General features: G+C 42.3%; 1 protein-coding gene across 24 annotated transcripts in view; it reads right to left on the bottom strand.

The window, feature by feature from the left end:
* NRXN3 (neurexin 3) overlaps positions 1–21,921 on the bottom strand; it is a 1,192,693-nt gene that overhangs the window by 137,541 nt on the left and 1,033,231 nt on the right. The window lies entirely within an intron of this gene.

The raw sequence follows: 21,921 nt of genomic DNA on the forward strand, positions 1-21,921 counted from the left end.
GACTGTCACATGGAAGAGGAAGTATGCTTGTTTTCTCTTGCTCTTGAGGGTAGGACTCGAGGAGAGAAGAAGAGAAGAGTTTGGATTTGATATCCCGCTTTATCACTACCCTAAGGAGTCTCAAATCGGCTACAATCTCTTTTCCCTTCCTCCCCCACAACAAACACTCTGTGAGGTGAGTGGGCCTGAGAGACTTCAGAGAAGTGTGACTAGCCCAAGGTCACCCAGCAGCTGCATGTGGAGGAGCAGGGACGCGAATCCAGTTCACCAGATTATGAATCTGCTGCTCTTAACCACTACACCACACTGGCAATGGCTTCAAGTTACAAGAAAGGAGATTCCAACTAAACATTTGGAAAAACGTTCTGACACTAAAAGCTGTTTGGCAGTGGAACAGATTCCCACGAGAGATGGTGGACTCTCCTTCCTTGGAGATTTTTAAGCAGAGGTTGGATGGCCATCTGTCATGGATGCCTTAGCTGAGATTCCTGCATTGCAGAGGGCTGGACTAGGTGACCCTTGGGTTCTTCTCAACTCTAAGGGTCTATGTTTCTATGATAGCTATTTTCAAATATCTGAAGGCCGTTACATGGAAGATGGAGCAAGCTTGTTTTCTTCTGCTTTGAAGGGTAGGATCTGAACCAAGGCCTTCAAGTTTCAAGATAGGAGATTCCGACTAAACACCAGGAAGAACTTTCTGATGGCAAGAGCAGTTTGTCAGTGGAACAGACTTCCTTGGGAGGTGGTGCTCTCCCTCAGTTGAGGTTTTTAAGCACCTGTGAGGAATGCTTTAGTTGAGATCCTGGCATTGCAGGAAGTTGGAATAGATGATCCTTAGTGACCCTTCCAACTCTACAGTTCTGTGATTTTATTATTCTCCAAATACATGCAAGTGGAACTGAAAGCACTTCAGCTGAAGAGATGCTGAATCATTTCCCTTCCTCTCTTTTAAAATAGTACAGTCCCCCCCCCCACCCCACATACTTATCATCACAGTGATGGAAAACCTTCTGCATCACCTATATGAAGGCTCAAAGGGACTCACCATCTAGGGATGTAAAGAGTTGTGTTTGCAGCCTGGTCCCTCAGGTTCAACACAGGCCTTGAGCTTGGCTTTTGTGCTCACTGAATGTCTCCATGCAGAATGGCACTGCAGTTCCGATCAGCTGCCTGGCATTTGTGTGGCAGTGATTCATATCTGATTTTGAGCCTTCAGCTGTGTTAGCAGTCAGTTTACATTTGGACGTCAGATCTGTTTCTTTCAATTTAGACATGGAGCAGGACTACAGCATGGAAGATTCAGGTTAAATCCTCCTGCCGGGACATTTAAGAAGTGAAAGCTCTGCAGTGGGGTTGGAGCAAAGGGCAGGGATCACAGTCAGCTGTGAAAAGACCTGCTGGCTGCAGGGAGACAACTTAGCACGTTCATTCCAAGTTTGCCCTGATCAGGGTCTCTCGCTGTAATCTGAGGGAATGAAAGACTTTCGCAGGTGTGTGCCATTAAATGCAGGACTGACTGCTACCCATAGCAGGTCCCTTTGAGGTAATAGTTAATTAAGCACTGAAGACACATCTCTGAACTTCCTACTATTCATGTGCCTCAGGCCCAGTGTCAACCTGGCGCTGCCCTATAGCTTCTGCTATTAAGACTTAAAAGGCAATGTAAAATCGTGGCAGTATGTTCTGTCAATCATGTTTCTAATCGCATTAGTCATGTAGGAGGTTGCCTCAGGCATACAGATACACCTGAAAGGATGTAGCCAGCAATCCAGAATAATTTGAATTCTAATAAAAAAAGAGATCAAGAATGCAATTACTTTGGAATCACTTCACTGACCATTCAGCAGGACCAGCCCTTATAAGTGATCAGAAGATGGGAGACCCAAAACTACACTCTATTATTTCTTTGTATATGTATAATAACTGGCAACAAGGCCTGTGCAGCAGAGGGACTGAAAAAGAACATGATGACGAAGAACAAATTGCCGAGTCTGAACCTATATAAACCAGCTTAGATAGGCAGAAATATATAGCATACTAAAAAAAATATATGTGCATGCATTAGGGAATGTAGACGTCTATATAGAAATTGTGGAAATTAGGGTGCCAAAGAGAATCAATTGTTCGTGAGATTAGGTCTTTGGCAGTATTTATGACTTGAACAGATAGAAAATAGTGAATAAGGTCTTAAAGGAAAAAGTGGGCGGTGAACCTCCCTCTGGACCAAATAAATCATTGTGAATTCTCATCTCGGGTAAATCTCTCACTGGTCTTCGTGGGTGCTGAGTTGCAGCAGAAGAGAGAGAAGCCACCCCTCAGTTCCAGTGGTAGAGTGTATGGAGACATTCTCATTTTATCCTCTGGCATCTCCAGTGAAAGATGTCAAGCAGATGGCTGAGGACCAGTGGCTGAGACCTTGGAATGGTACTGCTGGTATAACCAGACTTAACTGGGCTAGAAGGACCAGCAGTCCGAATCTGTTATACAAGGCAGTTTTTCATGTATGAGCTTTCCCCAACATTAAAAAAAAACACCCAAGAAGAAAAATGTGAAAAGGGCTATAGTTACTTGTTTGCATCCAACGCTAGTCCTACTCAGAGCAGACTCACTGAAATTAATTGTCATGACTAACTTAGGTCTATTAATTTCAATGGATCTACTCTGAGTAAAACTTTGTTGGAGACAATCTCAAATGGTGGGAATATTACTGTCACATTCTGGGAATTCCCTTCCAGCAAGGAGGTGAGCTAAGCTGAAGCAATGGCTTTAAGGGCTACGTTCGAGTTCAGTTCCCACAAGGTCTGGGATTGAAGCCTAACTGCTGCCACCAGCCCTGCCACCTATTTCAGTCGCATGATTGGACATGTACACTACTCAAAATGAAAGCAGAACACTTCATTTCCCATTGTTCATTCCCAACTTCTTGCAGTAAATCCAGTCAATAAGGATTATCACCATCTGGGATTGTAGCCAGTGATTTTGAAAATGCATTCACAAGGTAAGGAACAAGGGGTCTAGTGGAGTGCTACTAAAAGATTTTGCTTAAATTCCATGAATTTAAATTCAATATACTTTACATTGAAAAATGTATAGCATACATGCATAAGGTATGAAACTCTACAAGAAAACTCAAAATGCCTGCTTCAGTCAAAACCTAGACCTTCTTCAAAACCAGGAAATGCACAACTAGTCTCTACCACATCTTTAAATATTTTGATTTTAAATTTATGTTTAAGTTTATGTTTTGTTATTGTTATTTTGCTTTTTTGCAGAAAGCAACTTTCAGTAATCCCATACCTGGAAAAATGCTAGGAAAAATCAAATGACACCTGAAAATTCAAGTAAGTTTATACTGCAGCATTAGCACCTTTTCATGTTCCTTTTTAACTTTATTTTTCCCCATTTATCTGAACCATTATTCAGAAAGCTTTAAGAACATGTGCATGAGAATGTGCTCGTCTCCGTACTTCATGGACAAGACTGAGTTAAAGGACAAGTTTCTCATTATCACTGTACACATAAAATATTCAGTAGAGAAGGAAACTGTGCCAGTTGCAAAAATCTCATTCATTAAAATATTCTTTGCATTTCAAATTATTATTTTCCATGCAGCAACTTTAATGAAAACAACACAGACTTTATCAGGAAACAAAAATAATTTTACAGGAAAAATTACATTCGACCATAGTTCATAAAATGATTGGATTAGTTTGGTTGGTCATCTTAGAGAACGAACATCATAGCAGTAGTACTTGAAGTGACCTTGGGCTATATGTTGTCCCCTGAAGCACAGCTCTATGAAATAACCACCTCTTTAATAAGCATTTGATTGTTTGTATATCGAGTGTGGAGAACCTTTGGCCCTCCAAGATGCTGTTGAACTACAGCACCCATCAGCTCCAGCAAGCATGGCCATTGGCTAGGGAGGAAGGGATGCAATGTCTTGAGGACCAAAGGTTCCCCACACTTCATTTATATTTTTGGAGTCAAAATCTGATTCTTGACAGAGAGAAGAGACATTAATGGAAAGTGTCTATACAATAAAGTACCAATGGAATCTTCTCATGTAAGTGGAAAGACTGCAGAGACCAGACTCATCATTCATAAAACATTAATGATAATCTACTGATTTATTTTTGCTACTTGTGGCCAAAGTGATTTTAAAACCCTTTCCCCTTTGTACATACTTCCTTGCCTCTTATAATCAACCCCCAGTAATCTATTCATCATTTGTATCTCAATGCAAAACACATTATGGAGGAATAATAACCGTTGAAAACATCCTACCATCTTTTGCCTGATCTATATTTGGAAGAAAGAAGTAATCAATCTAGGAATGTTGCTATCACCACCAAACTGAATTCGCAGGCTTTCCTGCAAGTATTAATCTCGTCTTATATTGGATAAGTATAATTCAGTAATTTTAAACTACATATGGTGAAGGGCTGGAGAGAGGCTTCCACAGATTATAACATTATCACGGAGAAAGGATTCACTTTTTGTTTAGTCGTTTAGTCGTGTCCGACTCTTCGTGACCCCATGGACCAGAGCACGCCAGGCACTTCTGTCTTCCACTGCCTCCCGCAGTTTGGTCAAAAAAAGGATTCACTAGTTATGATGATAATAATAGTTATGAGGAACAGATACACAAGTGATTCACATACCCCTGCTTGTTATGCTTCTGGTGTGACAACTGAAGGAGGAAGTTGTGTGTCTGTCCCATGTATGGTCATAAAATGTTTGTATACCCCATGAATATCAACAGAAGAGTGACAAACAAATTTCTTCTCCAGATGTCACATTGGAAGCACAAAATGCAGACATCCAATGCTCTCACACCCCAAGATCTAGTGCTTTTTTCAGGGGGAACTCACAGAAACTCAGTTCCAGCACCTCTCAGGTGGGCATCATTGCCGTTCTAAGAGAACAAGGGTTGTTGGTGTTCATAGTGAGTTCCGGCAACTATTTTTCTAGAAAAATAGAACTGCATATCCCAAGCCATCTGAATGAAGAGTATATCATTACACGTATAATTAGCATGACTCTGAACAGGTACATATGGTGTCTTTCCTATTCAATGTTAAGTATATAACTGCTAAGAAGAGTCTACTTACAAGAGGAGTAATGTCAAAGAAAGTAAACTTTGAGACGATAGAGTCCCTCTTCTGAAATTAATTAATTTGGTGATGTATATCCCACTGGGTCTGACAGCAGAATAGCAATCATCTTTCCTGTGTGCAGGAGGAGTCATGAGCTCACAGGAATCATCCCTTCTAATACTGCACTGATTGCCCATGCAATTATATGTGCATATTGGCCAGGAAAGTGTGTGAACTAGTTCATCCATGATGCTTCTGACACTAAACGTTAAAGGATGAAGATCTTTTGTTTGAGTCACAAAGCAAATATATTTTCTAAAATTCCAGCAAGAAGCTAAATAGAAGATAGACCCAGCAAAGGTACGCACATCCCCTTTGCTAAGATGGATAAAAGCAGTGTGAGAATGCAAGAGGACAAAGAAAGGCCTATTCATTTCACCTGTGAAATCTATGCTGGCCAGACCACTGGCAGAGGAAGAGGAGTGCAGGGGGAGCGCACCGCCTCCAGTGGCGCAATCCCGGTGGGGTGCCATCACAGCTGCCCCCCTCCCACACTAGACACCATGCCCCTGCAGGCAGCATGCCCCGCCCCCAGGATGCACGCCCCAGGATGCACGCCACACCCAGGATGCACGCGTAGGTGCTGCACCACGCCCCCCGGACATGCGCCACACCCCTACAGGTGGTGCGCCACACCCCAGGACAGGTGCCAGCCCTGTCCCAGCCTGCTCTCCACCCCCGGTGCTGGAGCATGAAGCTCCGCCACTGGGCCAGGCTCTAAGGCCACATCCATACCATAGGTTTAAAGCAATTGTACCCTATGTTAACAGTCATGGGTTCCCTCAAATAATCCTGGAAACTGAAGTCTGTTAAGGGTGCTGGAAATTGTCCCTGTGGGGGGGGGGTCCTCCTAACAACTTTCAACACCCAGGTTTCTTTGGTGTGAGCATCAAAGACAGAACTGCTCTCTGTTGATGGAGGGATACTCTGCCCCATCCTAACCCACTTCAGCTGGTCTCACTCTGTTAGCATTTTCCAACTCTTACCACTCGTATTATTTTCTTCTCATTCAGCTTTTCACAAAGATTCTTCTCCTGCACAGCTAAACGGCGTGTTTTCTTTCTTCCCTCCCTGCCCCTTTAAACAAAAACTCAGACGATCTCAATCCAGACTTTAGTCCATGCAGCCAGTTTCTAAGCCAAAATGGGTTCTCAGACCGCAGAAATAAAAGAACAATTCAGACAATGACAGACGTTGCATCTTGGTCCAAACACTTATACTGCTGTTAAAAGTGGAGCAGAACGGCTCAAAAGTTCCAGTAAATTGCACTGGGCATTTGCTTCCAGGTGGGAATATGAATACAATCTGATGTGTTCTCTTCTTCTTGAAAATGCTAATAAGAATGCTGCACAAAACACACACACACATCTGTTCTAAATTATCAAGGCAGGCAGTGCAATTTGGCATCCAAGAAAACAAAAGTAATGCTTCACGGTGACGTAAAAGACATGTTTTTAAAGGAGAAATTGTGACTAATATTTATTTCTAAAAGATACTCTTAAGTATTTTTAATACCACCCTTCAATCATATTCCCTGAAGTGGCTTAGAAAAAACCCCAATACATTAAAATGTAAATACAAAAAATAAATAAATGCTAAAAGATTATAAAAGCAACATAAAACAGTCAGAAGGATTAAAACGACATCGAAAAAGCTGAGGAAAAATGAGAAGAAAATAGGTACCAAGCGAACCTATCTACTGTAGGGGGAGTATTCTACAACTGGGGCGCTATCAGTTTTGTGTAAGTTGAGACAGGGGATTTGTTTGGCCTGACAGGCCAGATGCTAATCTTCAGCCACCTCCACAGGCCAACTCTGACAGGTGGGCAGGACAACCCACCTATCAATCATCTGATGTCATAATGATGTTCCTTGCAGAACCAGCTTGTTGCTAGGCTCTTTGGACAACAGATTTGCAAGCCCTGTGCCAGCTGGTGGCCATCTGCCTTTTAAAAAGTGATTTGACCATGGATCAATCAATGCCTAAAAGCCTCCCCCTCTCCCTGCCGTGCACCTCAAGATATCCATGTCAACATAGAAACTTGGGAAGATGCCCTACCACTAACCTACTACCATTCCCCCATATCGTGGCTGGCTAGTGCACAAGTGGGCATAATGAGGCAGTTAGGAACAGCATAGTGCTGAACCAATATTTTTGGCCATCCCCTCACCCCACCCCAGCCATTGGGTGGGGGGAGGGGTGAAAGCAGAAAGCCTCCAAAGACAAGAGTCAGCCAAAATTTATTGAAGTTTCCAGTAACTTCTCAGAATACCAGAAGCGGGAAATGTGGCCTAAACTTCCTTATTTACTTATTTTATTGCATTTATATCCCATCTTTTCCTTCATGGAGTTCAAGGTGGTGTACATGGTTCTGTGAGGTAGGTTTGGCTGAGTGTGAGTGACTGGCCCAAGGTCACGCAGTGAGCTTCATGACCACGGAGATTCGAACCCTGGTCTCCCAGGTCCTGGTCTGACCACTCTAACTATTACACCATACTGGACTTCATGAAAGTCACATGAATGTGCCTCCCCAAAAGGAGGGGCAGGTAATCCCCTGAAAAAGAAGGCACTCAGTTCACTGTCAGGAAATTACCAATGAGAGAGATGAAGGGGCTGTGTAAGAGCAGACCATAAAAACTGCTGTCTTGCCCAGCCAAACCAAACCCCTATGGCTTCAGCACTTATCCCAGGCTAGTCAGATCTTGAACACTATTACTGCAAAACTTTAAGGGATGGTGATAATGTAAGTCCACTGTGAGCATACATCTGAAGATGGGTGCTGCTGCTTCCACTCTTCAGTGGTTCACTAGTAGAAGCAGGGATGTCGTAATAAACTTCCCAGCTATCGTAATTGTATACTAACTAGCCTGAGCTTACGATCTGAATCAAATATGTCAGATTTCTTTGAATAAAGTGTGGTATATAAATTGAAATCATCATAATCATCAGTGCATCCTGGAACACTGTACTATGTTTTCAGGTTTTCCTTGATAATGTTGTTAGGTTTGTTATTCCCTGCAAAGAATAATTTATGTTAAAGCTGTTTTTAGTCTGCCCACAGAGTAGTCCATTTGAAAATTAAAGGAAAAGCCCATAAACACAGAGAGGCATCAACTAAGTACAGCTAGCCTTGCAAGAAACTGCCTGGCCATCTCATTTCTTTCCCAACTTTTGCACAGACCTATCAAGGTAACCTACTTGTGCTTCAGTTTCCCCACTGAAAAAGCATCATTAAGGGACTTGAACAGAAGAGAAAACTATTTTCATTATTCAAGTTTGCTTCAGTTCCCAAGTATTTGTCCTTCTTCTCACTGCATTCCTTGTCTGAAAAAGTTAGAGAACTTGCTATTCTGGTTCAGCTTTTCTTTTCTGTCCTCTCATTTCCTCTAGTCCACGATGACCTTGACCTCCTCTTTCCTTCTGATCCTGCCATTTCCTTTAAGCCTCGCCTCCGTCTTTCATTCCTCTCATTGTGATGCTTTTATTGTCAAGAGCTGAACTTCACACCGAGGCTACCTCAACCCACAGGCTTTGGAACAAAAGATAACATGGGCACTAAAAAGCACCAGGAACAAGAGGCAGAATTAGCAGGCAAGACTGCAGTGGAGTGAGAAAAGAAAGTCAACTAAAGTTAGTCCTGTGATCACCCAGGTGAACTTGTCCCTAAGTTTCTCCTGGCCTCAAGAAACCTTTATGATTACAAAAACCATCCTACTTCTTAACTTCCACTTTTCTGCTGAATCTTTCCTTTAAGTTCCCTGGCACAAAATGTACAACATTCCAGATTCTGTAGTGTAAAACATCTATACTGGTAACTTTATAAGGATGCTTAAGAAATTTTGCTGGCTGTGAACCACAAGTTAGTCACCAGACTAAAGCCAACAGTAGGCTTCATGGCTGAGTAACTACTTGAATCCCAGTCTCCCGGTTCTGTGTCCAAAAACACTACCTCACACTTGTTGTTGTTGTTTAGTCGTTTAGTCGTGTCCGACTCTTCGTGACCCCATGGACCAGAGCACGCCAGGCACTCCTGTCTTCCACCGCCTCCCGCAGTTTGGTTAGGCTCATGTTTGTAGCTTCGAGAACACTATCCAACCATCTCATCCTCTGTCGTCCCCTTCTCCTTGTGCCCTCCATCTTTCCCAACATCAGGGTCTTTTCCAGGGAGTCTTCTCTTCTCATGAGGTGGCCAAAGTACTGGAGCCTCAACTTCACGATCTGTCCTTCCAGTGAGCTTTCTGCCATCAAGGTTGTGTCATCTGCATATCTGAGGTTGTTGATATTTCTTCCGGCAATCTTAATTCCGGCTTGGGATTCATCCAGCCCAGCCTTTCGCATGATGAATTCTGCATATAAGTTAAATAAGCAGGGGGACAATACCTCACACTACCTCACACTACTTTACACATAATCGTCGTATTCCACACTCCAGAATATGTGAGTGCACTGAGCTTGAGTGGCAGCTCACGGGTTAAAAGGGTGTTCCTGCAGCTTAGACCCAGGTGTCAAAAAGGATGGCAGCCATAATCAGGCCATCAACAAGGTACCGGTAAGTAGGCAATGTGCTAATGCTGGTACAGCAGGACCTTGGACAGCTCTAAGCTGACAACTTCTTCCAACAAGAAGAAGTTGCCCTATCTACCTCTCAATGGTTCCTTCTCCTTTCTGGGAAGTAAGTCAGAAAGATTCATCTGGCCTGTAGCCAGATGCATTGTGGGTGCATTGTGTGTGTTCATGAATGGGCACAGGGAGACATAGGGCCTTCATGGTGAATGTGACAGTTCCTCAGGGGAACCCAGATCAGGAGTCTCTGGCTTAGTGGCAGGGTCCATGTCTAGTGGGTCTTCTGCTTGTTCCGCTGGCCCTCTTCCTGATCTAGTCTGAACAAGCCAGGTACCAACATCAACCAAAGTTTCATAGTGCCTATGAAGCAGGAAAGGGATTAATTGAAAGAGTATTTGTATAAGAGCCAGTGTGGTGTAGTGGTTAAAGAGCGGTAGTCTTGCAATCTGGGGAACCGGGTTTGCGTCTCCGCTCCTTCACATGCAACTGCTGGGTGACCTTGGGCCAGTCACACTTCTCTGAAGTCTCTCAGCCCCACTCACCTCACAGAGTGTTTGTTGTGGGGGAGGAAGGGAAAGGAGAATGTTAGCTGCTTTGAGACTCCTTAGGGTAGTGATAAAGCGGGCTATCAAATCCAAACTCTTCTTCCAAACTCTTCTAATATACCTGTTTTCTTTTGGACAACTCAAATCCAACTAAACCATTAAAACTTAAACCAACAACCTGGAATTGACGTAGACGGAAAGCAGCCAATCAGATCAGGAACTGTAAAAGAAGTGCTGTTTAATTACAATTTAATCAAAAGTGTTTTGTTGCTTATTAAAATTAAGCCAGTTTATTGCCAGGGACAGGTGGAGAAGAAGAAGTTAAAACAACCCATCTGCCTTTGTAAATGAATATTTTTTTTAAAAAAAATAATCATGGATACATAATCATTGCTTTAAAAAACAAGATAGGTAAATCAGGTCCTCATTTGTTAGTGTCCACTATGGGCTGGTGTCTCTGACTGGCACCATAGCTATGAAATGGGATATGTACAGAGTAGAGTAGAGTAGGGTGGTATTTTTATTGTTAGAATTATAATTCCATTTTGGCTACAATGGAGTAATCAGGGGCTGTCTGCAACAAATGGTTTCATTGGAAGGTGTCAAAAGTTGCATAAAACATATGGGAGATAACAGCTCTCTTTAGGCATGACAAAACTCATAGCGCGTAGGATTCCTGATTTTGGAGGAGCTTGTAAGGGCTGCCTCTCCCCTTATGAGCTGACCCGGAGCCTGCGATCATGGAGGCCCTTTTTCGTGTGCCACCACCACAAGAGGCTTGGAGAACAGCAAGACGAGAATGGGCCTTTTCTGAGGTGGCTCCCCATTTGTGGAATGCTCTCCCCAGGGATGTTCACTTGGTACCCTCATTACATATCTTTAGGCACCAGGCAAAAATGTTTCTCTATAACCAGGCCTTTGGCTGATTTAACCTTCAATGGCCTTTTAAATGTGTTAGTAGGAGGGGGTGTTATAGGTTTTACTGTGTATTTTGTGTTCTCGCTTTTTATTTTTATGCTGTGAACCACTTTCTGACCTTCGGATGAAGGGTACTATACAAATTTAATAAATAATAATGAATAAGAGTTTGGATTTGATATCCCGCTTTATCACTACCCTAAGGAGTCTCAACGGCTAACAATCTCCTTTCCCTTCCTCCCCCACAACAAACACTCTGTGAGATGAGTGAGGCTGAGAGACTTCAGAGAAGTGTGACGGGCCCAAGGTCACCCAGAAGCTGCATGTGGAGGAGCGGGGAAGCGAACCCAGTTCACCAGATTACGAGTCCACTGCTCTTAACCACTACACCACACTGGCTCTCCCAGTGTAGTACATACAGGAAAATCTACTTACAAACCCCTTTCAGATCTTACTGGTCAACATAGCAAGGTCAGTGTGAGGCTTGGGCCAGCACACACAGCCCTGCCCCTCCTCAGGGCCAGCTCAGCCATTAGGCAAGGTGAAGCAGCCAACCTGGGTGGTGAAAGCCAAAGATCTGACACCCCCATGGGCGCTCTGCCATCACGGGAGAAACGGTGCCAGTTTTCATCAAGATCTCACCGGAAACCTCCATGGTCATCGCCACAGGTAAGGGAGGCTTTGGTGTTGTGGCGTGCCACATTCTTGTTCCGTGTTGGGCGGAGAAACAGGATGTGCTGCCACTTTGCCTCCTACATGCTTAGATTATTGTGGGCAAAGTATGCACTCTCAAGAAGACTTCTCCCATAATTTTGAACAGTTGGCCCCCTACCCTCAGTTCTTGACTACTGAATTCAGAGCTCAGTTGTTTCCCAAATCCTGCAGCGAGATCATTAACCTAGGACAGAGCGCTCTCCAACAACTGACCCTCTTCCTTTTAAACAAAAGCATATTGTTCCATCCGAATGGCTTTGTGTTTTCTGAAGCCTTTCTTTGAGCAAAGGAAATGCTGATGTGTGTCTAAGCTCCTTCTGTCACCACTGCACGTCATCTGGGCTGGGCTGGGATTGCAGCTGGCACTGTTCTTTCTGCAGGCAGTGGGTCTGGAAAGCACAAAGTTATTGCTCAAGCTGCCAAGCCCTCTGGCCAGCTGTTTATTGTTTGTGTATGTGCGCGCGCGCACACACACGCACATCCGTGGAGGGGTGTGTGTGTGTGTCTTCAGAATATTTGTTATTATTCCATTTGACCAGAAAACTGAAACAGAAGTAACCTGACAGAAAAATGTAGCAATATTAGTACCCGGAGGTTCTCTGAGCTGAACTGTCATGCACAATTTTCCCACTGCGCAATGATCCACATAGGCTGCTTCTCCATCTCTGCCATAACACCCCCCATCATCATATAAGGTTTGCAGTCAACAGCATGAAAACGTCATAAGATGATCTGCAGGTGAACCGGTAATAATTAATCTCACATTGCTAAAGTAGGAAGAAATGTATCTGTGGAAACAGGATGAATGACATCACCGGTTCCCACAATGCCTATAATGTAATGTTACATGGCCATGTGCATTGACAATTCATGCCATCCTTTCCCCTTAAAAGAAGTAGGGGTGTGTGTGTGGGATAGTTCACATTGACAATGCACAGAACTGCATCACATGCTATGTGGTCAGTGTATCAGTCATGTTTCCCCACCACATGAACAGATTTTCCCCTTCCTTGTTCATTCTCTCTCTCCCCCACCCCAACTCTCTTTTCCTCAACTGTGGCAACCTACACAAATGTGATTGTTGAACTCCTGGTGGCAAGGAGCAAAAGAGAGAGAAAAAAGAATTATTTATTCAAATTATGCCTTGAAAACCTAAGATTCAAGAACACATAAAATGGGACTTATTTTTAGAGTGAGATAGAATTATCGACATATGCCATATAACTGGATTGGGGGATGGTTCCAAAATTCTCTTCATCCAAGTATCTCCCTGGGTTTTGTTTGTTTGTTTGTTCTGGATGAGCTGCTCTTGTTTCTGAAGTGAAACCAAAGCATCAGAAATGCTCTTATTGTTCTGCTTCTTTCTGTTTCCAGATTTTGCACAGTACACTTTTTGCAGTTGTTGTAGCTAATTTTAGAGCCCATGTGCTGGAGTAGTGATGAGTACTGTATTTTTTAAAATTCTGGTTTTAATCAGATTAGGTTGAATCCAACAAAGTCATTGCATGAATGAAACATGCACCAGTGGGTTGGGGGGGACGGACCCAGACCAGATTCTGGTTTGGGGACACGGGGTAAGGAAGGCCTGCTGTGTGAGCAGAAGGTATTCTCTGGTTGTAGCAAGTTGTACCTGCTCCTGTACCTGCTCCCTGATCCTTTTTCTCTTGAGTGGAGATGGCAGTGCCCTTTGCATGCACAGCACACGTTTTACCAATGAGCTACAGTCCCTGGCTTTGGTGTTGTTGTTTCTATATTTATATTTCTTACATCATGGGTCCCAAGATGCCACAGTTGTGGTTCTCAGGTGGTGTGATCCATTCAGGCACTGCCAAGACCCAAACCTACTAAGATTTGCAAAGGTGGTGTTCTCATGCACATATGCCCTGTGTACGTGCATACAAACTACATTTGCAGAAGTTTCTCAGTGCATCTGGGAAGAAGTGACTGTATGTACATGTGCTACCGAATCATGTTTGTGTTTCGATTTAGCTTTCATAAATTTGATGCACACATTTTAACTCCGGAGTGACAAGCTACAATCAGCTCTTGATTTCATCAACTTGTCATGCTTTAATCATTCCTCTTGGCAGATCTTTCAACATATGCTACAGCACCATCTTCTAAAACAGGCGTTCCCCCAATGCTGTTTTATTAACTCCGTCTTTTAATTTATTTTGAGCTTCTTATAAGATGCAGTCAATGTGTCTGAAGAGAGGCTGTCAGTCTCCGATCCACATGGCTGGGAAGCATTTGAGGGCTCATTTAAGTCTCACAAAATGAGTAAAAGATGAAAAATTAATCAATGAAAACACCAGCTATGAAAAAGCACCATTAGGGATCTTCTCATACTGCCCACAACACTGACGGAGATTCAAAGTTAAGGTCACTTCATAGACTCTAATACAGATGCCATAAAGAGCAGAGGGAGTTTAAAGAGACTAGAATCTAGCCAATTCCCTGAAAACGACGCTTGGAATAGACTAAAATGTTATCAGTTCTTAACAGATGCTATTAGTCAAGACTAGACTGGTTTGCCCATTTTCCTTTCATCAATACTGTACTGAGGGTAGGGCTGAAAGTCTATGCACCCAACTGGACCATGTAATTCATGATATGGGACATGTAAACCATTTGTATGATGGCAACCCAGTTTTTCCCTTTCAAGATTAAAGTAACACAGAAATCTAGCCTGATGATATGTGCCTCATTATCTTGTATACATCGTGGTAGAAGGAGATGGTACAAGTAAAGCCAACTGGTTCACTGTGCCAGAAGGGATATTTATAGTATAAATGTCCTGCTGAACTCATTGTATCCCTAGGTAAGTGCAAATAAAGTTGTATGCATACATGTTACATTCTGTTTCTTGAAGTTCCCCAAAACCTTCCTTAAAATGGGGCAACCCTCATACAACCCTAGTGATGGATTGAAAGGTAACAGAAGTATCTGTGGCATGCCATGCTCAAAATCAAGCTATTTTGCATTTCATATTCCTTAATAAATACCATTCTATCATGCCACCCATGACAAATGCCGATCAGAAGCCCCATGGATTAAAAAAACACACACACACAAGTGAAAATAGCCATCCTTTCCTTGTTTCTTATGATAATGATTATTCACATCACCCTTTTCAGATTGAAGGATGACTCATGTTTATTTTAAAATGTAGCAAATAAATGTAATAAGATTTTCAAAGTGGCAAACAAGCTTTATACTAAAGCAACCGTAAAAACACAAAGCCAATTGAAATAAACAACCAAGCCGCTAATAAAAGCAAAGGTACACGCATTAGCACCAGAACCCTAAAATCATGCTCAAAAGCCGAGGGGGTGTATATGTTTGTGATATTGCACCAGAAACTGGTCTTTGATAATAGATGCAGGGTGGACTTAAATCCTTTATTCTTGACAACTGACACTTCTTCAGTTTTCACAAACCTCGTCAGTGTCACATGAATGGCGAAGTCCATGGATCAGTCTACATTCTGCCTAGCAACTCCACTGTGATCTGTTTGGTGGAATCAGTTCCCCCAATGACTAGTCACAATTCTATACATACACATCTCTCTTCCCCAGCTCTCTTATTTGGTCCCAAAGGTCTCTCTGCTAAATCTCATCTTTAGGATCTACAACAGCCTAGGCATTATCAGATGAAATAGCCCCATCATAATCTCATGCTCTTCTGAGTTTTGGCTAATTCCTTTACAAATAACCTTGAGTCGTCTGTATGTCCTCTCCTCATATCTTAGGAGAGAATCTCACTTTCCCCTTCAACCCCTCCCCCACAAATATTATCTTTTGCTGTCTTCTGGGTGGTTATGTTTAATCTCAGGATTAAGCAGAAGCCCGTAGTTTGCCTTGAACAGCTTATCAGCTTCCAAGAGACATTTACAAGGAGAGAAAGGCTCTGGTTTTGATAGCAGTAATTGTATTTAGCTTGTAAGATACAAGGCTATTTATCTCATGTCTGGGAAATCACAGAGGAGGGAAGAATGGAGAATGCTGGCTGATAAAAAAAAACTAAATAGAATTAAAAAAATAAAAAAGGAAGTCAAGAAGAAAAGAAACAACTTCCCCACAGCACCCCCAAGTGGGAAGATGCTCTAAGAAATGGACTAACCATTGTATAAAATACAACTCTTTTGGAAAAAGAGATAAAAGAGGAAGGCGTGAGGTGAACAAGAGCTGGACGAAAAAGGAGACATCTTCAAGGAAATTAGAATTCAATGCAGTTCAAACTCCATGAATCTTTGCTGCCTGGTTTGTAGCAGCATTTGACCCCAGTTTTTGAGCTGCAAAGAACAGACACTTCCTTCACAATGCTGAGGCTTGCTCCCGCTTGCTCCTGGGCACCTGATCTACAATTGCTAGCTGGAGAGGGGAATGTTTATGTTATTTACTTTTGCATTGATATCCCACCTGTCTTTCATAAAATTCCACAAATGGGGCAGTGTTCCATCTAGGAATCAACCATACCTATGTCTGGTCAGTGCCTGGATGGGAGATTGTCTTGGAACTTCAACCTCATCGTTGCATCACTTGGGAAGACAGGCGAACTAATGGCAGTGTACTGGAAGAAGCAAAATGAAAAAAATCCTTCCAGTAGCACCTTAGAGACCAACTAAGCTTGTTGTTGGTATGAGCTTTCGTGTGCATGCACACTTCTTCAGATACACTGGAACAGAAGCCACCAGACCTTTATATATAGTGAGAGGGTGGGGAGGGGCATTACTCAGAAGGGTGGTGGGAATGGGTGATTGCCTGATAGGTGTGGCAAACCTGTTGACGACTGTTAACGACTGCAATTGGTCTTACAGGAAAAAGCAAGGGGTGAGATGGCTAAAAATAGCTTTATCATGTATAATGAGATAAGAATCCAATGGTCTTAGTTGGTCTCTAAGGGGCTACTGGAAGGAATTTTTTTGTTTTGACTACAGCAGACCAACACGGCTACCTACCTGTAACTGGAAGAAGCAAAGATCACCAGTGTCGAAGCAATGATTCTTCAACATCAATTTCATTGGACTGGTCATGTTGTGCGGATGCCTGATCATCATCTTCCAAAGCAACTACAGTGGTACTTCCGGTTGCAGACAGGATCTGTTCTGGAGCTCCGGTTGGATCCTGATGTGTTCGCAACCAGAGGGACCGCTTCTGTGCATGCACACACGGTGAAACACTTCCAAGTTTGCCGCTTTTGCAACCCAAAGTTTACATTACTCGTGGGTAACATAAGCCAAGGTGCTACTGTACTCTATTCTATACTTAAAAATAGAAAGTGTAATGCTGGTGGTCAATAAGGGGTTTAAAGACTCTCTAAAGGCAAATCTAAAAAAAATGTAGTATAAACACCAGCAACTGGGAAACACTGGCCTGTGAGTGCTCCAAAGGTGTCATGGACTTTGAAGATGTTTGAACTCAGGACGAGAGGGAGAAACATACTAAGAGGAAGGCACGCTTGGCAAATCCACACCATGATCAACTCCCGCCTGGAAACCTATGTCCCCACTGTGGAAGGACGTGTGGATCCAGAACTGGCCTCCACAGTCACTTACAGACTCACTGTTAAAACCATGTTTATGGAAGACAATCTTACACGGCTTTGAGTGATCGCCAAAGAAGAAGAATGTATTATTTGCTTTTCAGGTCACGCCCTTGGACAATATCTTGGGGGTGGAGAGGTATGGAGTGAACCCAATCCTAAACAAACTTATTAAGCCATGCTGGACTTCCATACCAGTAAGCATGCTTTAGTTCATGCTGCAGACTTTCCCTTGGACCCCTTGAGTGATCAATATAATTGGCATTGGGAAGGAACTTTTTCCAGACTGGCAATGACCCTGGAAGGTTTCTGCTTTCCTCTACAATATGCACTTTGGTTCGTTCACATGAATCCTTTCAAATATTTGCTCTGTAAATGCCTTTATGCCAGGGATGGGGAAGCTATGGCTCTCCAGATGTTGGACTCCAACCTTTTAGCTCCACTCAATGTAGCTAATGATCAAGGATGATGGGGATTATAACTCAACAACATCTGGAAGGCCACAGTTTTACATAATATTGCTTGCCTGCAGGCAGAAGTTCAATGAGAGAGCACATATATTACATGCAAAGGGGCAGGTTCAGTCCCTGGCATCTTCAGTCAGGGCTGGGAGTGATCCCTGCCAGCAATCTGGAGGAAGTGTAGTCAATATGGAATTAAATGGGCAATGCTTTGAGTCAGTATGGCAGCTTTCTGTGTTCCTATGTTCACCATGGCATGAATTCCATAATCCAGTGACTGGAGTCCCTTGGAAGCTTATCAGGAGTTCGTCAGTCACATCAGTAATGAAGACAAATGGCACAAAATATGTTTTATATACCATAGCAAAATATCCCCATAATGTGCAGCTCCAGAGGAGTGTTTGGTGTGTCTTGGTCCAGCAATTAGAGATGACTCAAGCATTACATCATGGGCAGTAAATGCTTTTTAAAAACTACATAGAAAGCCACATTGAAGCATTATTTTAACAGATTTTCCTCAACAATTCTACATTTGTTTTTCTTGCAAAACATACTTTTTCAGGTGTATTTTATTTTATTTTTTAGCCCAGAGCTGCACCACATTTTGAGAGAAGTGCAAAATTCAAAGGGTTATTAAGTTCTGAAGGATTGCTGTGTTCCCATGGGAATTCACAAGGTTCCAATTAGTCAGGCTTCCCTAGTCCATATACAGGTTTAGGACCTTACATCAGGTCTGATGACTTTCAGTATAGCCCAGTACTGTCTTCTTCAACTGGCAACAGTTCTCGAGTCTTTTGCAGAGGACTTTCCCATGACCTGGAACATCTTGTTAACTGGAGATGTCAGTGATAGAACCTGAAGCCTTCTGCCTGCTGATCTGCAACTGTGCCATGGTCCCTTTCTTACCACCTTGTGGAAAACTGGGCCAATTAACTAATTAATAACAGCATCGCTTTCTTTGCTAGCGTGGCTAACTGGTTGTGATGGAGTCAGATGAAGCAGGATGACTCCTTACAGAGTAAGGTTTTTTGGGGTGTCTTTTTAAAAAACTAAATACAAGCTTTGAAAGCAAGTGTTTCTTCAAAAGGCAAACAGCTTCTCTGAAGCACAACACTAATTATTACAGGTGGTTTGGTTTCCACTAGAGCTCTGTCCAACCTCTCCCTCCCTCACCTCTTTATATAATCTTCCTACTGCTCTGAAGGGTGCTCAGGCATCCAATGGATGAATAAACATACAGAATGTGAAGTTTGCATTAATGTACATTCCATTTCTGGCAAAGCCCCAGGTGTATTTTGTAAGTAAACAGAGCAAGACAGAAAGGGGTGAGGGAGCCTCCTGTCTCAGAAGTAATTGAAACCTAGGTACCTATCTTATGTCCATGTCAAGGCAAGAGATTTATTTTTAACACTTCTAACCATCTTGGATTCTTTCCTTACTTGAGGATTCAGGGGTGGGGTGGGGTTTTTTTTTAAAAAAGTCCTTTTTTATAGTGAAATGTCCAAAACATGACAGTCTTTGCTGCAATAAAAGCATGCCAGAAAGCGGCTTCAGTGGCTTCTATTAGCACCCATCAGGAATGTAGTTCGTAGATGAGACAACATTCTCCAAATCACAAAGCAATCTTGGAGAAAGCACTCAGTACTAGGAAGACTACAAGTTATTCCACTTTATTCTCAGACCACATGGTTGTTGCATGAATTCTCACACGGGAGGGCAATATGAGAACAGGTGAGAGACAGGCATATAGTCATCTGCTTCAATTGCATTGCTATTTTTGATCCATGCATTTCCCCATTACTGTTACTAATGTCTGTCGGGAGCACATATATAAAAATAATCATTAGAATCATAGAATCTTAGAGTTGGGTCATCTAGACCAACTCTGTGCACTGCAGGAATCTCAGCTAAAGAATCCATGATTGTTCCTCTGGGACAATGGACACACACAGCCAACGACTGTTCTGCAGTCACAAGTTATGCTCCACAGGCATATCTTCCAGAAGCTAATAGGCCCTCCCATTATTTAAAACTATCTGTCCCTTCGCTGTTGTTACTCCCCCATCTCTGGGTCTTCTTCTGTCTTGAAATGAGTGGCTGAGCCCCATTATTCTCTTTTACTCACTCAGAGGTTCCTCATTTAAGCATTTTCACAAGACCAGAAAGCTCACTCAGGGACAATGGGATAAAATTTAAGCCGTGTGGCATTTAAGGCAGCGGATGCATGTGACACAGATCCATTCTCGCAATGGCTATTGTATGGGTGAAGCCATTAATCACACTGAAAATGCTTAATAGGGATAAAACCAGCATTGAAGATTCAGGTACGGGGTTCTACCAAGACTCATCAGCTGTTTTAAGGGTCATTGTAGAGATTGTCTCTACATGGTAAATTCTAATTCTGCTAGTGACTCTCTTTAATGTTCTGCTTAACCCGTCACTTTTGAAACATTTGTAATCGCTTTGTGTTTGAAGCATCTTTGTAGAATTAGCAGTTCGCCAAACTCTACTGAAAATAAATTACTTTGGGGTTATTCATGAACATTCACTGAAATGTCTAGAGGCTCTTTAATTACCTGGCTATATTCACAAAACCCAGAAACCGAAACAGCAGACTGTAGTGTTCCAGTTTAAATTATCCAAATTGTTTGATTACCCACATTCACCATACACTACTATGTAGCCGCAGTTTAAAATAGCCCTATGTAACTAGCACCCCTGCTTGTTTGAACTTCTAATTATCCATATATTTCGGGTGTTCCCACCCTTACCAAGCCATTTAAATTACATGAGGTTGCATTGTGTATCCCTGTGTACAAAGAAATGGAATATAAATAAGTCCTTTGCAGCATCAAATTTCAGCATAAAAGAATTCTTAGCTCCAAGGAGTGAGCTGGATGCTCTGGTCTGTAATTGGATAGATGAGCCACAATTGTGGAGGGTTTGTTTGTTTGTTTTAGAAGTTCATAGGAGTATTAGAGGGATTTATTTGAAACCTACTTTAGAAGAGGAAAAGTGCAATAACATAAATCTAATATCTATTTTAGTTTCCTGGTTTTCCATATCACATGGTGGAATCCTTGTTGACTAATATCATATGCAGTGGTTTAGCTGACAATGAACTCCATAACTACCATACTTTCCACAAATTATAAAATTTCGGTTTGCAAAAAATGCAAAAATGCAACCCCCCCCCCAAAAAAAAACCCAGTTTGCACAAAATGATTGCTGAGGATTGTCCATTGGATTCTTTAGAATACGAATGAAGAGCTTGTAGCCCAACAACCTATCTAGCTTAAATTGGACTCACTGTCATTTTGTGATGGCTATCTATCTTCCCTTGGAGAGCTGGAAGGTCAACCTATAGCTGAGAACGGTGGCAATCCACAGCCTCCTGCCTTCCGAAGCAGAAGTAGCAACAGAATTACTTATTCAAAACATTTTTAGTATGGTAGGTGAAACAATGCAGCACAGTGACATTTACAAATTTCTCCTGAGTGCCATAATTTGGTACCATCTAATTTATGAACAGCTTCTACAGTACAACAAATTATAGGATGCATCCTGAACTTTCCTCTCTCTTTTTCTGTATATCAATAGAGTAACCAAATAAAGCTGCAGTTACTTAATTGGTGGAGGGCAATTTTAAATCGGTATACTGTGACTAAAGGACATATATCCATACTTTTTAGGCTAACAGGGAATGAAAAGGAAACATTGACCTTTTCCTTGATAACCAGTGGCATCTTTTTGATTATATAATTGGTTTCCTTCAACTGAGGTGATATGCAGATTTATTTAAATTTGATTGAAATGTGTTTGTGTGATCTCGGCCAAATAGATACCCTTTGACAGTCAACTTAAGGGAGAATCATCTCTGAAGGCTCTGCAGCCTCTGAATCTGTGAACATCACTGCTACCCACAGTGTACTTTAGCATTATTTGAGCTAAGATGCATTTACAAAGGTATATTTTATGAGAAAATTTATCCAACATGCAAATTTTCATGCTGATAT

Source organism: Podarcis muralis, chromosome 1 (assembly GCF_964188315.1).
Source record: "Podarcis muralis chromosome 1, rPodMur119.hap1.1, whole genome shotgun sequence".
NCBI lineage: Eukaryota > Metazoa > Chordata > Lepidosauria > Squamata > Lacertidae > Podarcis > Podarcis muralis.